The 17,246-nt window shown below is 42.8% G+C and overlaps 1 protein-coding gene across 1 annotated transcript in view; it reads right to left on the bottom strand.

Annotated features, from left to right (window-relative positions):
* clip3 (CAP-GLY domain containing linker protein 3) overlaps nucleotides 1-17,246 on the bottom strand; it is a 60,378-nt gene that overhangs the window by 29,248 nt on the left and 13,884 nt on the right. The window lies entirely within an intron of this gene.

Raw genomic sequence — 17,246 nt, 5'->3', positions numbered from 1 at the left:
TATAAAAAAAGGATGGTTCATTTTCTGGAGCTTTAATGTAATGCTAAAATGCTGCTAGCTCCTCGAAAAATAATGGGAGCTAAGATCTGTCCTTAGAATAAGAAAGGGAATCCTATCATCAAAGCAACAAACTGAAACTTTTCCACTTTTCCAACATGTGTAAAACAATGTTATTATTCATCTCGTTGCCAGAGGCAGGAAAACATCTGCAAAAATGTGAGAACTTTAGCTATGGTCTTTTTAACCTGACTTGATTGATTATGTCACAGTAAGTAAGAAGAAGAGTGTCATCTAGTGTTTGTAAATGGTAATTGCTGGCTGCAGTCAAAATAGTGGACAAAGAGAGACCCTTATGGAACACTTCAGTTTTGTCTAAACTGGGGGACAACCTAACTAACTCAAGACATCTTTTGGATGTAGCATTAGCAGCATTTCCAGTTAGCCATGGTTTGTTTCCTGGTCTCTTACAAAATATATGAAAAGTTACACGAGCAAAAATACCTACAAACTGCCTACAGGTGAGTCTCTGAATTGTGAAATTCCCAATTTCTATGGAATAGAGAAAGGATTAGTGACAGCAATTGACGCAATTATTAGCACCCCTCCAGGATTGATGTCAATATAGAGGAAAGATCAAAATACCACTTTGTGGAGAGGGTGCTCTTGTGAGCATTTCTGGTTTGCACAAAGGGCCTAAAAAAAAAAAAAGCCAGTCTCACAGTCCTGATTTTATGGAAGATTTTAATTAAAGTCAAATACCAAGGCTCTGTCATGACTGTGGCGCTGATGAATGGTTTAATTATTCATTTCATTCACCTGTCCAATTGTGCCCGGTTTCTCATCTGAGCCACCTGCTCCTGCCTATATTTAAGTGGCTTGCATCCGGTCATTAGGGCCACATTATTCTCGTTTTCTCATGCCAGTAGTGAGAATGTTTTTAGCGTACTTGAGTAGGGCTGCGTACCCAACATCAGTTCTTTTATGGTACCGACCAAAATGCTTCGGTTTTACAGAGTATCAAAACATGCCTCCTCTTTCTGTGCCAAGTTTCGGTGATTGGCTGTAACATTTAACGTGATTGGGTTATCCAAGAAAAATACATACGGGGTCACGCCTACAGCCAGGGTTCAAGTGTATCTGTTGTGAACTGCTTGCGAGAGTTGTGGAACCCCTTTACCCAGGTAAAAAGTGTGCTTTCACTTTTTTAAGACTGATACCAATAGTGCGCAATGCAATACATGCAAAAAGGTCATTGTTGCTAAGGCTGGCAATACGACTAATTTGAGTGAATCAAAGTATCACCCCCCAGACTCTGCCTCATCAGAGAGTGCCGAGGACGGCACTGTGTCTGTGTCTATTGCAACAAATGCTGAGTTAGCCTTGTAGCATTATTTTAGTGCTGTATAGCTAGCTAAATCAAAAGCTTACACTTGTAACCTGTAAAATTATGCTCATCCATTGGGTCCGCTGGTTAAACAGCTAACCTTATATTAACTGTTATTTTATTTTTATTTTCTTCACAGTAGCATCTGACTCTGATGTGAGGAGGAAAAAGCCAGTCAGCGTAAATCCGTCTACCCTAACCTCTGTGAATGCAGTGACCTGGTGGTGGAATGTGAGTGACACTATGCCAATGTTAAACTTGGCAACCAGGTATTTTTTGTGTGCAAACATCATCCACACCTTTTCTACTGCTGGAGAAACTATAAGTCAAGTGCGGGCTTCTTTTTCTCCTGAGAAAGAAGACATGTTAATTTTTCTAAAGAAAAACTGCTAAGTAAAAAAGTCCTCACAATGTAACAATGAACATTAGACACTGACTTGTTTGCAACTGTTCTTTTGTACTGAAAAAAAAAAAATATATATATATATATATATATATATATATATATATATAAACGCTGCTTAAGCTAATTCAAATGAAATTAAAACCAAAATAAGTAGCCAACCTTATCACTGTCTGTAACCTACTAACACGGTAAGGAAAGCATCAGATGAGCTACCTGAGAAACTAACGTTACGTTTCCCCACTTTAAAACGAAACAAACATGGTTACTCATCCTGCTGATCAGCTCTCTTCACTGCCACTGAAGGCTCCAACGTGTTTTCTTTTCAGGTGCTGCGTCATAACAGTGGTGCTTCCGTGCCATGTTAATGTTGGGAGCTGGAGAAAATCCCATCTTTCTCCAGCAGAGTCCGCCGTGGATCCTCTGAGGGAGCCTCCTGCACAGGTGCAGCTCATCAAGACCATCAGAGGATCCACTACATAAGCTGCCTTCAGACCTTGCCTCAACGCCGCAGTGTTGTTCCAGTTGGTCAGCGCTAAAGCCTTGCTCCTTGTGAATCTCCATGACTTTGAATCCAGACTGGATTCTAACTTCTCTCTCTGTGTTCCCAGGAAACCCGAGTCTCCTCTGTGAAAGCTCTAGGAGAGCTAACCTGCCGAGCCGACCCTCTGAGCCAAACCCTGAAGACTTTCTGAGAACCCCCAAGCAGCTCAGGACTAGAGCTGGAAAAACCAAACCAAGGTCTGCCCGAGCTAGACGTGAGATGCTGAAGCAGCTACGGGCTCTGCTGATAAACTCTTCTCCAGAACCAACAGAAACTCCCCCAAGGAGAATAACTCAAGAACCTTCAAGTTACTATCTGAGCTCACTTGAAAAACAAACCCTGCCAGCAGTTCATAACAGCTCTGTCTCTCACGCAGACTCCAGTGAAACCAGGACCCAGGCCCGAACCAGATTCCAGTACATTCTGTGTTTGTGCTTTAATAAACTGTTAAACTTTTATCCTCGTGTCCGCCTTGTGGTGTTCTGCATAACTGGGTCTCCATTTGAGAACCCATCATGACAGAACACTGCGGCCAAACTCAAGGCCCAGCAGAACATCTCCGTCAACTACTAGAGGAGCGGGATGCCCAAATCCACAGACAGGTTCAAACTCTGAGTGAGTTAAATTCTCAAATTGATTTCCAGGATCATCTTGTCCGTAATTTCTCTAGTAGATTGAACAATGCTAACGCTACCCCTTCTCCACAACCATTTCCGGGTCCTGTTCCCCCTCCGAGGTCACCAGCAGTGACGTCATCAGAGTTCCGCCCCAGTCTACCAGAAAAGTTCTCTGGCAAGATGAAAGATTGCAGGGGATTTTTATTTCAATGTTGTTTGATTTTTATGAACTCCCCTGCTTGTTTTCCCACGGACCACAAGAAGATAACATTTATTCTTTCTCAGTTAACAGGAAGAGCCTTGGAATGGGCTCAGGCCAGATTTGCATCCGACGACAGCTTAAACTGTTATTTTTCAGACTTCATCTCAGAATTTAACCAGGTATTCAATCAGGAAACTGACCAAGCTATGTATTCCAGAGCTCTTTTCAGCCTCAAACAGGGAAATTCATCGGTGGCAGACTTTTCGATTAACTTCCGGGTTAAGGCGGCAGCTTCCGGTTGGAACCAAAGCGCCTTAAAGGGAGCATTCTTCATGGCATTAAATGAACAGATTAAGGATGAACTAGCAACCCTCGACGAACCTGCTTCCCTCGAAGATTTAATCCGCCTCTCCATTAGACTTGATAATAGGATTCGAGCCAGAAACAGTTCTAAGAAGCAGAGTAATTTCTCTCCTGCCTCTCTTAACGTGACTGTATGTTCTCCCTCTACAGAGCAGATGCCCACTCAGAGGTCTAAGCCCCAGTCTCTTCCATTGCCGGTTCAGACCTCTCATTCGGGAGAAGGGGACTCCGAACCCATGCAGGTGGGACACACTAGGCTTACTCCTGAGGAGAGGCAGAGGCGATTCCTAAGTAAACTATGTATCTACTGCGGCGAGAGTGGACATTTTATCGCCTCCTGCCCGGCAAGATCAAAAGCCTGGGCCCGCCAGTGGATCTGAGGAGTCTGGCGGGCCAAATTAACACAACAAAATCTCCTCGTTTGTTGCTTCCAGCCACCCTCTTCTGTGATAACCAGAGTCTCTCTTTTTCCGCCTTCATCGACTCAGGCTGTGAGTGTAATTTAATAGACTCTAACCTCGTCCAGCAACTTCACATAAAGACCGTTCCCCTCTCTCAGCCTCTCTGTGTGTCAGCCATCGACGGAAAAAGACTCCACCGTGTTACCCACCAAACCCAGCCCCTCGAGCTACTTCTATCAGGTAACCACCGAGAGACAATAACCTTCTTTGTTTTTCCCTCTGCATGTTCCCCGCTGGTCCTCGGGTTTGAGTGGTTGGAGAAGCATAACCCTCACATTAACTGGACTAAACGTCTCCTGGAATCATGGTCCACTACGTGCCACGAAACATGCCTTCGTTCTGCTGCCCCTATGGTGGGGCCTCCTAGTGGTGGGGGGGAGATGGACTCTCCTGACCTTTCTTCAGTTCCCTCTGAGTACCACGACTTAGCCCCTGTCTTCAGTAAGGTCAGTGCTACGTCCCTACCTCCACACAGACCATACGATTGCGCCATTGAACTTTTACCCGGTGCACCTCTTCCAAGCAGCAGACTGTATAACATTTCCAAGCCTGAAAGAGAAACTATGGAGAAATACATCAATGAATCATTAGCTGCTGGAATTATTCGTCCTTCATCCTCTCCGTTGGGTGCAGGTTTCTTCTTCGTGGGCAAGAAGGATGGTTCCCTGAGGCCATGCATTGATTATCGGGGTTTGAACCAGATCACAATTAAAAATAAATATCCATTGCCTCTTCTTGCTTCTGCTTTTGAACCTGTACAGGGTGCTACAGTGTTTACTAAGTTGGACTTAAGAAACGCCTATCATCTTCTGAGGATACGAGAGGGCGATGAATGGAAAACTGCCTTTAAGACTCCTTTGGGCCAATTCGAATATCTGGTAATGCCTTTTGGTTTAACCAACGCTCCTGCCTGTTTCCAGGCCCTAGTAAACGATGTTCTCAGAGATTTCCTCAACGTGTTTGTTTTTGTTTACATTGATGACATTCTCATTTATTCCAAGGACCTCAATGAACACAAGAGACATGTTCGCCTTGTCTTACAGAGACTTCTGGAGAATAAGCTGTTCGTGAAAGTGGAGAAGTGCGAATTCCATCAACCGTCAGTCACCTTTTTGGGGTTTGTGCTCGAGGGCGGCCAGGTAAAACCTTCCGAGGATAAGATCAAAGCTGTTTTAGACTGGCCAGTCCCTGAGAACCGAAAACAGCTACAGAGGTTTTTAGGATTCGCTAACTTCTATCGTCGATTCATTAGAAACTACAGTTTAACCGCCCTTCCATTAACCTCTCTAACTTCCATCAAACGAACCTTTCAGTGGACCCCCGAGGCTCAAGCAGCATTTGAAAAACTAAAGTCCTTGTTTTCCAGAGCCCCTGTTCTAATTCAACCTGATCCAGCTAAACAGTTCATCCTAGAGGTGGATGCTTCTGATTCCGGAGTTGGAGCGGTTCTCTCCCAAAGGCTCGACTCTGATCAAAAGATACACCCCTGTGCTTTCTTCTCTCGTAGGCTTTCATCAGCTGAACAGAACTATGACGTGGGCGACCGTGAGCTCCTGGCTATTAAGTTGGCGTTGGAAGAATGGAGGCATTGGCTGGAGGGAGCTGAGCATCCAGTTCTCGTGTGGACAGACCACAAGAATCTGGCTCACATCCAGTCAACTAAACAGGCAAATCCTCGCCAATCCAGGTGGTCAATCTTCTTCTCACGTTTCAACCTTATCATTTCCTACAGACCCGGATCCAAGAACGTGAAGCCCGATTCTCTCTCTCGTCTCTACTCCGTCGATCATCCTGAGACACCTGAACCCATCCTCCCAGCTTCGTGTACCATAGGAGTGGTCAACTGGGAGATATCGGACCTCATCAACTCTGCCCTAGCCACAGAACCAGACCCAGGTACCGGTCCGCCTAACCGTACATATGTCCCATCTTCAGTCAGGTCCCGTCTCATCCAGTGGATGCACGCCGCCAAATTCACCGCTCATCCAGGAGTGAGTAGGACTATAGCTCTCATCTCCAGGCGCTTCTGGTGGCCCAAACTCCACAGAGACGTTAAGGAGTATGTGTTGGCTTGCCCCACCTGTGCCCGCAACAAAGCCTCACACCAACCTCCTTCTGGCCTGCTTCAACCACTTCCTGTTCCCTCGCGTCCATGGTCTCATATAGCTATAGATTTTGTCACCGGCCTCCCTGTCTCCCGAGGTATGTCCACTATTCTAACCATTGTTGATCGTTTCTCGAAGTCCTGCCATCTGGTTCCCCTCAGGAAACTTCCCACGGCCTTCCAGACAGCCCAGCTGTTAATAAAACATGTTTTCCGGCTTCATGGCATTCCCCAGGAGATTCTTTCGGACAGAGGTCCACAATTTATCTCGCAGGTATGGAAGGCTTTCTGTTCTGCTCTCGGCTGCAAACCATCTCTCACTTCAGGTTACCATCCTCAATCAAACGGCCAGACAGAACGCATGAACCAGCAACTGGAATCCACCCTCCGCTGTCTCACTTCCAACAACCCTGTGGATTGGAGTCAATACCTCCCTTGGATAGAATATGCCCACAACTCTCTCCGTTCTGCATCCACTGGACAGTCCCCGTTCCAGGTCAGTCTCGGATACCAACCACCTCTTTTCCCTGCAGATGAGAGAGAGATATCGGTGCTGTCCATTAACCATCACATCCGTCGCTGCCAGAGGATTTGGAGGGAGACAATCGCCACACTCAACCAGTCAACCGAGTCAGTCAAGCGTTTCGCTGACGCTAAGAGACGCCCCGCCCCTGAGTATTCTGTGGGCGAAGAAGTTTGGCTCTCCACTCGAGACATCCCCCTCAAGGGGATGTCTCGGAAACTCTCCCCGAGATTCATTGGGCCTTTCAAAGTTTCTCGCATCATCAACCCCTCCTCTGTCCGTCTGCAACTTCCCCAGTCCCTCCGTATCCATCCCACTTTCCATGTTTCCCAGATCAAACCTGTTTCCTCGAGCCCCCTGTGCCCTCCGTCCGACTCCCCACCACCCGCCCTGGAGGTCGATGGCCATCCGGCCTTCACGGTGCGCCGCATCGTGGACTCCCGTCGACGAGGTCGCGGATGGCAGTACCTCGTCAACTGGGAGGGCTACGGACCTGAAGATCGTCAGTGGGTCCCAGGCTCGTACATCCTCGACCCTGCACTCATAGAGGAGTACGAGCGTTCCTGTCCATCCACTTCCTCCGGACCGCCAAGGGGCGGTCGTTGAGGGGGGGGTACTGTTGGGAGCTGGAGAAAATCCCATCTTTCTCCAGCAGAGTCCGCCGTGGATCCTCTGAGGGAGCCTCCTGCACAGGTGCAGCTCATCAAGACCATCAGAGGATCCACTACATAAGCTGCCTTCAGACCTTGCCTCAACGCCGCAGTGTTGTTCCAGTTGGTCAGCGCTAAAGCCTTGCTCCTTGTGAATCTCCATGACTTTGAATCCAGACTGGATTCTAACTTCTCTCTCTGTGTTCCCAGGAAACCCGAGTCTCCTCTGTGAAAGCTCTAGGAGAGCTAACCTGCCGAGCCGACCCTCTGAGCCAAACCCTGAAGACTTTCTGAGAACCCCCAAGCAGCTCAGGACTAGAGCTGGAAAAACCAAACCAAGGTCTGCCCGAGCTAGACGTGAGATGCTGAAGCAGCTACGGACTCTGCTGATAAACTCTTCTCCAGAACCAACAGAAACTCCCCCAAGGAGAATAACTCAAGAACCTTCAAGGTACTATCTGAGCTCACTTGAAAAACAAACCCTGCCAGCAGTTCATAACAGCTGTCTCTCACGCAGACTCCAGTGAAACCAGGACCCAGGCCCGAACCAGATTCCAGTACATTCTGTGTTTGTGCTTTAATAAACTGTTAAACTTTTATCCTCGTGTCCGCCTTGTGGTGTTCTGCATAACTGGGTCTCCATTTGAGAACCCATCATGACAGTTAATTTGTTTTTACAAAAGTTGCATGTTACGACTTTTTTCACTTTACAAAGTGCAGGCTATTTTAATTATTGTGATCAATTTGCGCCGTCAATCCCGGCGCATGCGCGCTTCATTTGCAGTCTGGACGCTGAGGGTAAACATCCTGCTGGCTCTGACTGCAGCGCTGAGAGAGACTCCTGTGGGAGAGGGAGAACGGGGTTGGGATGGGGGAGGTGCCTCACGGCAGAGTAGGAAAGATACATGCTTTCACGTAAGAGTCTCCAAAAGCCGCCAGTGACACCGTAAAAAGTTGCCAGATTTGTCGCTAGTAGCTTTGTTGAAAAATAGTCGCTGAAGGGGTCTGAAAAGTCGCTGAGTTGGCAACACTGCACCCGCAGCGCTGACTCGCTCTGCCATATTTTTTTTTCTTCCCCCGTTTCAGTCAAGTGGATGTGATGATGGCTGCGGCGGATGAAGCATTAATCGCGCGACACAACTAATTGATGATTAAATTCGTTGCCAACGCTTTTAAAAGTCGATTTTTATCAATTTTATTGATTCGTTGTTGCAGCCCTACTTGATACCCACTGCTCAGAAATACCCCCTCCACAACTTGACACACGCCTCAAAGCCTTGGCTCATCTCATAACATCACTAGCGTTTTCCTAAAATACTATCAGACATGATCTTCCAGTATCTTCGCTAGGCTTGTCCCGATATTGGCAAAAAAATGCGTATCGGCAAAGCATGTAAAAATGCCGATCCAGACTGCCGATCCAGTTTAAAAAAAAAATCCGATCCTTATTTTCCAGTTTCGCCGATTGAAACAATCCATTCCACCATTTTTCGCCAGTGTTCCCTGAATCCGGTCCGTATTTTCCAGAACACCTTCAACACACCCACAGGTCTTTTTGGGTCTGTCTCCCGGCCTAACCCTTAAAACAGGTGAATTGGAAGATAGCGGGGAAAATGTCAGCTGTGTGGGATTATTTTATCCTGCACGATGTGTAGATGAAGACTAGGTGTGGAGGACATTGGGGAGTATAAGGCATTTTTGTTTAACTATTATTTGCACAGATTTTTTTTTTAAGCAGTGTCTTTTTTCAAGAGTAGAGTCCTGATTCTAAGTTAATAGACTATTTTCCACTCCTGTCTGTTTTGCATTTTTATTAAAACTTACAGTAATATAGCACCTTTAACTGTTTATGGTTTTACTGTTCACTGTGCAATATTAGATTGCTATTCATAATTTTGTCCAGTTTGTGTTTATCTCTTAATAAACAGGTAAGTTTGTTGTTACCAATCATTTTGTTTTATTCAATCTCACCTAATTCAGCTGGCTAGATGTTATCAAGAGTACTAAAACCCTTTTCAACATGAGTCTTACAACTAAGGCTAAATACTTTAACTTAAACTTAAATACATGCTCGGATAGGCTGGTATCGGCCAGTATCGGTATCGGATCGGAAGTACAAAAACCTGGATCGGGACATCTCTAATCTTCGCAGTCCTCATCTATCACATGAAAACTTTATGAAAATACATCAAAGTTTGTAATAGTAATTCAGATAAAATTTTTAAGGCCTACTAAACCTGCAGACAGTTAAAATTAAACAGATTCTGTTTGACAACTTTACCCTCAGGTAGTTTGTTTAAACGGTTAAGCCATGACAGACAATGAAAAAAAATCAACCTTGGCCAAAGTTCCTTCATAAAGTGATAATTAAAAAGGGATTTAAGATTTAACATTTTTACATATTCTAGTGTTTCAAAGGATAAAACTGTTCTGATTTACAGTAAAAAACCTAAACAAAAATATGGCCTTCTTAAAAAAAAATTGGTGAACATGTAACCCCTGCTTATTTTTTCAGCAGTTTAAGGCTATGGAGAACAGATGTCTGTGTTAACATAATGCCAAGATGGAAGAACATCTTATCAGCAATGACCTTAAAGAAGCAACTGTTTCTGAACTTCAACATGGGAAGGGTCCTTAGTTCATCCCACAGAGAGCATGAAAATTGCGAAGCTCAAAGAATGATCCAGAAGCCCTGGCTCTCCACCTGAGACTCCACAGGTCTCAACTAGCAGGTCAAAGGTTAAATGTCATGAGCCTGAACAAGTCTGGCTGTTTGAAGGTTTAAAGGACAAAGCCTCTTCTCTCTGCTCTGTTATGAAGGACAAAACTTCTGAGACAAGATGATAACAGATGAAACTAAAGCAGAGATGTTTTGCAATAACCTGAACCATGTAGGGGGAAAAGTAAACACAGAGGATCCCACTTCAGGGCACAGTGGTAGAACAATGATGACCAGGGGTGGTGTTACAGGCACAGGACTTGAAGACTAGCAGTCACTGAGCAGAATGCGAGCTCCTCTCTAAACCAAAATCTACAAGAATCACAAGAGTCCAGCTGTTGGGTCCAAAAGAATCAAAGTAGCAAACGGTGGAGATCCATATCTGAAGTGGATTTTAATGATTGTTAAAATCTTCGTGGAAGAGATTTCTAATGTTTGGCTTTCAGGAGAACAGAATCTAATGTTATCCTTTTTGTCATATTGTCTGATTCTTAAACCAATTATGAAGCCGCTGGTTTTCTTATTCAAGGTTTTTGTGTTTGTAGAGACGGAAGAAGAAGTTTGCCCTCAGTGTCTGAGGTCCATTCAGCAGCCACTCCCTACATCACCAGGCAGCCCATCGTCGCCTCAGTTCACCCAGTGGAATACAGGCAGGAAGTCTGCAGAAAAACTGAATTAAGTACTGAACATGTCAAATTTCGGTGCCTGGAAATGCTTTCTTAACTGTGTTGTTTGACGGAAGCAAATCCAGCAGCTGAAATCTGTGAGAATTCAGAAGCCAAACCAGATGCAAATCAGAGCAGGTTTGTGTTTTTCCTGACTAAGCTTAAAAAAATATATATATATATTCTTTTTACTAAGGTATCAAAGAAAGACAACCTGATGATGGGGGAGAAATAAACAGACACTCATTCAAGTTTGTCGTAGCAGAAAAAGCTGCTGGGACTAGTTAGTTTGGTTACAACCACTAACTGTCCAGTGAAACCAAGCAAGGGTGTTTCACTATCAACCACACATAGCAGGAGCTCCACACCAGGTTTCTGAAAGAGGCTCAGAAGTGTTGGCCTGGATCCAAGAGGAACTCAAGACGTTTCAGAAAAGACCTCAAAGACCCCAGTAGGTTAAGTTTTTTTTAAATCTTGGGAGGGAGTAGCTTCATGAGATGAATCTAACATTTAATTCAATTCAATTCAGTTTATTTATATAGTACCAATTCACAACACATGTCATCTCAAGGCACTTTACAGTTCACCAGATGATACAACCAAAGTGATTCAAAGTTCTTTATCTAAGGAAAACCAGTTGATTGCATCAACTCATCGACTTGAATGCAATCCCTCACATTAAGCATGCTTGTAGCGACAGTGGAGAGGAAAAACTCCCTTTTAACAGGAAGAAACCTCCAACAGAACCAGGCAAGTGTGAGCGGCCATCTGCTGAAGCCAACTGGGGTTCAAGGAGACAAAAAGCAGCTGTAAAAGGCGGCCCTGTCCAGGAAACACAGAGCCAGGCAGACGAGGTCCGAGCCAGCTCCCATGTCAGAGGATGAAGAGAGCACATCCAGCCAGTCACAGTCAGAGAAAAAGGACTACACTGAAAAACAGGCCAAGCTACAACATCTATAAATAAAGGTGTTGATGGCAGCAGCACAGCTGATATTTCTCTCCAGAATGGAGTCACAGCCAAACAGGGACAGACCAGATGAAGCTACTATGAGAAAAAGCAGAGAGAGCATAATGGTAGAGATTGAACTAACAAATTCTGCAGAGTGGGAGAATAGAGATAGAATGAGGCAGAATGATGAAATAAGGGTCTCTATGTCCTCCAGAAGTCTAGGCCTATAGCAGCACAACTATAGAGATAGCTCAGGATAACCTGAGCCACTCTAAATAGAAGCTTTATAGCTTTAATTCTATTCTGGATTTAACAGGAAGCCAATAAAGAGAAGCCAGGATAGGACAGATATGATCTCTAATTTTTATTTTCATCAGAACTCTGGCTGCAGCATTTTGGATCAGCTGAAGACTTTAAACTACAGTTTGTGGACTGCCTGATAGTAAAGAATTACAACAGTACAGCCTTGAAGTAACAAATGCATGGACTAGTTTCTCAGCATCACCGCTGGACATATTTCTAATTTTTGCAATATTCTGCAGATGAAAATTCTAGTAACTTCTTCGATATGGGATTTAAATGACAGGTCTTGATCAAAAATAACAAAAAGAATAATATTAAATTGTCTGAAATCAGTTTAATACCATCAAAATAAAGTGACTGACTAATCAGGTAGGTAGGTTAAATGCATCTGGAAATGAAATTATTCTGTCACTTACTGATACCACACGTAGTGCAATCCGATACCAGTCTAAGCTGTGGAGACACTGGTATTCCTGTTTTCTTAAAGTTCCTATTTAGTCGATAATGGTACTTGAGGGAAGAAGGGAGCGGGAGATCGACAGGCGGATTGGCGCAGCATCTGCCGTGAAGCGGGCGCTATACCAGTCCGTCGTGGTGAAGAGAGAGCTGGGTCAAAAAGCGAAGCTCTTGATTTACCAGTCGATCTACGTCCTACCCTCATCTATGGTCATGAACTCTGGGTCATGACCGAAAGAACGAGATTGCGGATACAAGCAATCCGTAGGGTGGCTGGGCTCTCCCTTAGAGATAGGGTGAGAAGCTCGGTCATCCGGGAGGGACTCGGAGTAGAGCCGCTGCTCCTCCACGTCGAGAGGAGCCAGTTGAGGTGGCTTGGGCATCTGGTTAGGATGCCTCCTGGACGCCTCCCTGGTGAGGTGTTCGGGGCACGTCCCACCGGGAAGAGGCCCCCTGGGGAAGCCCAGAACACGCTGGAGAGACTATGTTTCTCGGCTGGCCTGGGAACGCCTTGGGGTTCCTCTTGAGGGGCTAGAAGAAGTGGCTGGGGAGAGGGAAGTCTGGGCCTCCCTTCTTAGGCTGCTGCCCCCGCGACCCGACCCCGGATAAGCGGAGGAAGATGGATGGATGGTACTTGTATTGTGTTTCTTATCATTAATTATTTTTATCTTATTTTATGTATGTATTTATTGGACCATGAGTCCGGAATAAAGAAAGAAAGAAAGAAAGAAAGAAAGAAAGAAAGAAAGAAAGAAAGAAAGAAAGAAAGAAAGAAAGAAAGAAAGAAAGAAAGAAAGAAAGAAAGAAAGAAAGAAAGAAAGAAAGAAAGAAAGAAAGAAAGAAAGAAAGAAAGAAAGAAAGAAAGAAAGAAAGAAAGAAAGAAAGAAAGAAAGAAAGAAAGAAAGAAAGAAAGAAAGAAAGAAAGAAAGAAAGAAAGAAAGAAAGAAAGAAAGAAAGAAAGAAAGAAAGAAAGAAAGAAAGAAAGAAAGAAAGAAAGAAAGAAAGAAAGAAAGAAAGAAAGAAAGAAAGAAAGAAAGAAAGAAAGAAAGAAAGAAAGAAAGAAAGAAAGAAAGAAAGAAAGAAAGAAAGAAAGAAAGAAAGAAAGAAAGAAAGAAAGAAAGAAAGAAAGAAAGAAAGAAAGAAAGAAAGAAAGAAAGAAAGAAAGAAAGAAAGAAAGAAAGAAAGAAAGAAAGAAAGAAAGAAAGAAAGAAAGAAAGAAAGAAAGAAAGAAAGAAAGAAAGAAAGAAAGAAAGAAAGAAAGAAAGAAAGAAAGAAAGAAAGAAAGAAAGAAAGAAAGAAAGAAAGAAAGAAAGAAAGAAAGAAAGAAAGAAAGAAAGAAAGAAAGAAAGAAAGAAAGAAAGAAAGAAAGAAAGAAAGAAAGAAAGAAAGAAAGAAAGAAAGAAAGAAAGAAAGAAAGAAAGAAAGAAAGAAAGAAAGAAAGAAAGAAAGAAAGAAAGAAAGAAAGAAAGAAAGAAAGAAAGAAAGAAAGAAAGAAAGAAAGAAAGAAAGAAAGAAAGAAAGAAAGAAAGAAAGAAAGAAAGAAAGAAAGAAAGAAAGAAAGAAAGAAAGAAAGAAAGAAAGAAAGAAAGAAAGAAAGAAAGAAAGAAAGAAAGAAAGAAAGAAAGAAAGAAAGAAAGAAAGAAAGAAAGAAAGAAAGAAAGAAAGAAAGAAAGAAAGAAAGAAAGAAAGAAAGAAAGAAAGAAAGAAAGAAAGAAAGAAAGAAAGAAAGAAAGAAAGAAAGAAAGAAAGAAAGAAAGAAAGAAAGAAAGAAAGAAAGAAAGAAAGAAAGAAAGAAAGAAAGAAAGAAAGAAAGAAAGAAAGAAAGAAAGAAAGAAAGAAAGAAAGAAAGAAAGAAAGAAAGAAAGAAAGAAAGAAAGAAAGAAAGAAAGAAAGAAAGAAAGAAAGAAAGAAAGAAAGAAAGAAAGAAAGAAAGAAAGAAAGAAAGAAAGAAAGAAAGAAAGAAAGAAAGAAAGAAAGAAAGAAAGAAAGAAAGAAAGAAAGAAAGAAAGAAAGAAAGAAAGAAAGAAAGAAAGAAAGAAAGAAAGAAAGAAAGAAAGAAAGAAAGAAAGAAAGAAAGAGAGAGAGAGAGAGAGAGAGAGAGAGAGAGAGAGAGAAAGAAAGAAAGAAAGAAAGAAAGAAAGAAAGAAAGAAAGACAGTCTGTCTGTCTGTCTGTCTGTCTGTCTAATCAGCTTCTTTTTCCAAGACTCTAGTCAAAAGAACTTCTGGTTTGTCTGCATTCAGGAGCAGAAAATTTAAAGGAAGCCTAGGTGGAAATTCAACTGAAGAAACTCGTTGCCTTCCTTCATCCACCTGCAACACAGCCAATCAGCTTTGTGCCACACCTCCACGAAAGCTGATTGGCATCCAAATTTCATCTTAAAAGGCATCTGATACTGCTACTCCTGTGTGCGGGCGGCAGATGCGTTGTGTGACTTCATTCAGATGACACCGTTTCAACCCACCTCCAGCCCCTCCTCCACCATTGTAGCTATAGCTTCATTAGATCATTCCTCCCGGACTCTTACTGCGTTCCCTGTCTCATTTTACCTGGTCTGGTCAAATGTTGCGCCTGGTTCTGCCAGAGGTTTCTTCCCAACAGGGAGTTTGTCCTCTCCACTGTCGCTCCATGATTGCTCATCATGGACAGGTTCTCTCAACCTGTGTTATCCAAATGGACTTCCATCTTCCAGGTCCCTGAGTGAAGCTCTAGTATCAACTCACGCAATCCACTGGCTCTCCCCATAAACTTAGCATACCAGCTTGCTAACCAGCAGTCTACAGACTGACCAACTTCATCTATCTCCACTCCCCCACCAGTTTCATGCCTCGGGGCAACAGCCCTATTCTTTGCTCCTGTTCATGCATATCTATCAAAATTAAACAGTATGTTTCCTGCCGAGGTCTGAGCGCCAAAGAAAAAGTAATTGTATCAATAAATTTCTCCTAATTGTCTTTTCTCTTCATGTGAGTTTTTCAGATTGAAGTGGTTGAATGTCACAGCAGACATCTTTTAGGGTGCACGATTGTGTGTTTCTGCAAAGCAACAGCAAGACTTCCTCTTAGAAAGAAAGGGATTAACACTGAAATGAAGCTGAAACTGACTTTACTGAAGTTGTGATAGCAGTCACACAACGCCACAGCATTACTCAGCTAGAAGGGAAGCCACAGGGATGAAAGTTAAGCTAAGGGGGGGCAAAAATTAGGATCTCCTTTAAGGGAGAAGTTGGGAGGTTTTTGCTGCACCTCCATGAGATCCTCCCTACTTCCTAGGTTGTTATCATATTTTTTCTCACGAGGGGTTCAATTCACGAAGCAGGTTTAACTAACTCACACTAAATTGATCTAGCCTAAAGTCAGGAACTCTGAGTTTTCAGTTGCTATGAATATGCTATGAATTAGTTCAATCAACTCCAAGTAGAACCACAGAGTTTAGCATTTGCGTAACAAGAAGGAAAAGCCATTATCAGTGGAGCCCCGATCTGACAAGTCCCTACAGGGCTGGATGTTAACCATTACCCGATCTCCCGGGGCAAGTAGTTTTTATTGACGGGAGAGTACAAATTTCATTGCATTTGCCCGCCGGACAAGAGCAATGATCACAAAAAAAAAAGATTTATCACTCAAATTTACTTTTAAATCACCGACATTCGGGCGCCATTTTTGTTGTTTTGTACACATTCTCACGTGATTTGAAAAAGCCGCGAGATTTTCTGCCAAGATGGTGTGAATTGGCGTGAATCAGACACCCACCGCCCAGATAACCCTAGATTAAAAATTATCGGTCACGTATTAGGAAAATTGGCATAATTGTATGCCATGCGCACAGTGTAAAAAGGCTATGATATGGTGGTATTTTGTACAGTGATGCAGTTCATACATTAAAACATTTTCATTAAATGTTATAGAGCTAAACATGTTAAATTGGTGACCTGTTATGTTATTATTGTCTTGTTGCTGCATTTATGTTGTCAGGGATAACTAATCCATAGTCAGTTAAAAGTCAGGGAAATCTGAAATAGGGCTGGGCGATAATTCAATAACGATATATATCGATCGATAGACGTGTGGCGCAATAGAAAAAAAAGCGGGTCGATAAAAGTTCGATAAAAAAACGCAGTTTTCCTTCTTTCTCATTGTAGCCTATCATGTAGGTTTATGCTAGTCACTACTTCCTCCCAACCAATCGCAATAGCGAACCCAGGCACGCCGTCACAAAGCGCCGCCCTCTCAAACCACAACACAGAGCACATGAAGACGTCGCAGCAAGGAGAGGCGGAGGAAATTGTTCCAAAGAAGGGTTTTTGCAGTTCGCCAGTTTGGTAGTATTTCGGTCATGGCAAGTCGGACAAAAAACAAACCACAGTCATCTGTAAAATGTGTAGCGAACCAGTGAAAACGAAGTCTGATAACACAACCAACTTTTTTTTATCATCTCAGCCGCTCACACCCGCAGGAGTACGAGCTGTGTATGGTTTCAAATCTTTTCAATAATTATCGATATCGATCAATATGCATTTTTTTTTATCGATAGGCTTTTTTTCTATATCGCCCAGCAATAATCTGAAATTATGTAAGACTGTGGAAACCCTGTATAAAATAACTTTGTATAATGATTCTCTAGAAAAGTCACAATATATTAATAGTGTCATCTTGTATAAAGTTTTTTTTTTAGATTTTTAACATTACAATTTATATTTTTACTAGCACACAAAAGTGTAAAGAAAAGTTTAGTTTGAAAAGAATGTGCAGAAAGGATTGAAAAGCATGTTAACACGGTAATGTAGGCTTGAGTTCATTATCTGACGCATGCATATACAGGTGCTGGTCATAAAATTAGAATATCATGAAAAAGTAGATTGATTTCAGTAATTCCATTTAAAAAGTGAAACTTGTATATTATAT

The sequence above is a fragment of the Cyprinodon tularosa genome, unplaced genomic scaffold, assembly GCF_016077235.1.
Source record: "Cyprinodon tularosa strain WSP-4 unplaced genomic scaffold, ASM1607723v1 ctg938, whole genome shotgun sequence".
NCBI classification, from domain to species: Eukaryota; Metazoa; Chordata; class Actinopteri; order Cyprinodontiformes; family Cyprinodontidae; genus Cyprinodon; species Cyprinodon tularosa.
Note: the sequence above shows the minus strand (reverse complement) of the source record. Positions and strands in the feature narration are given on the sequence as shown.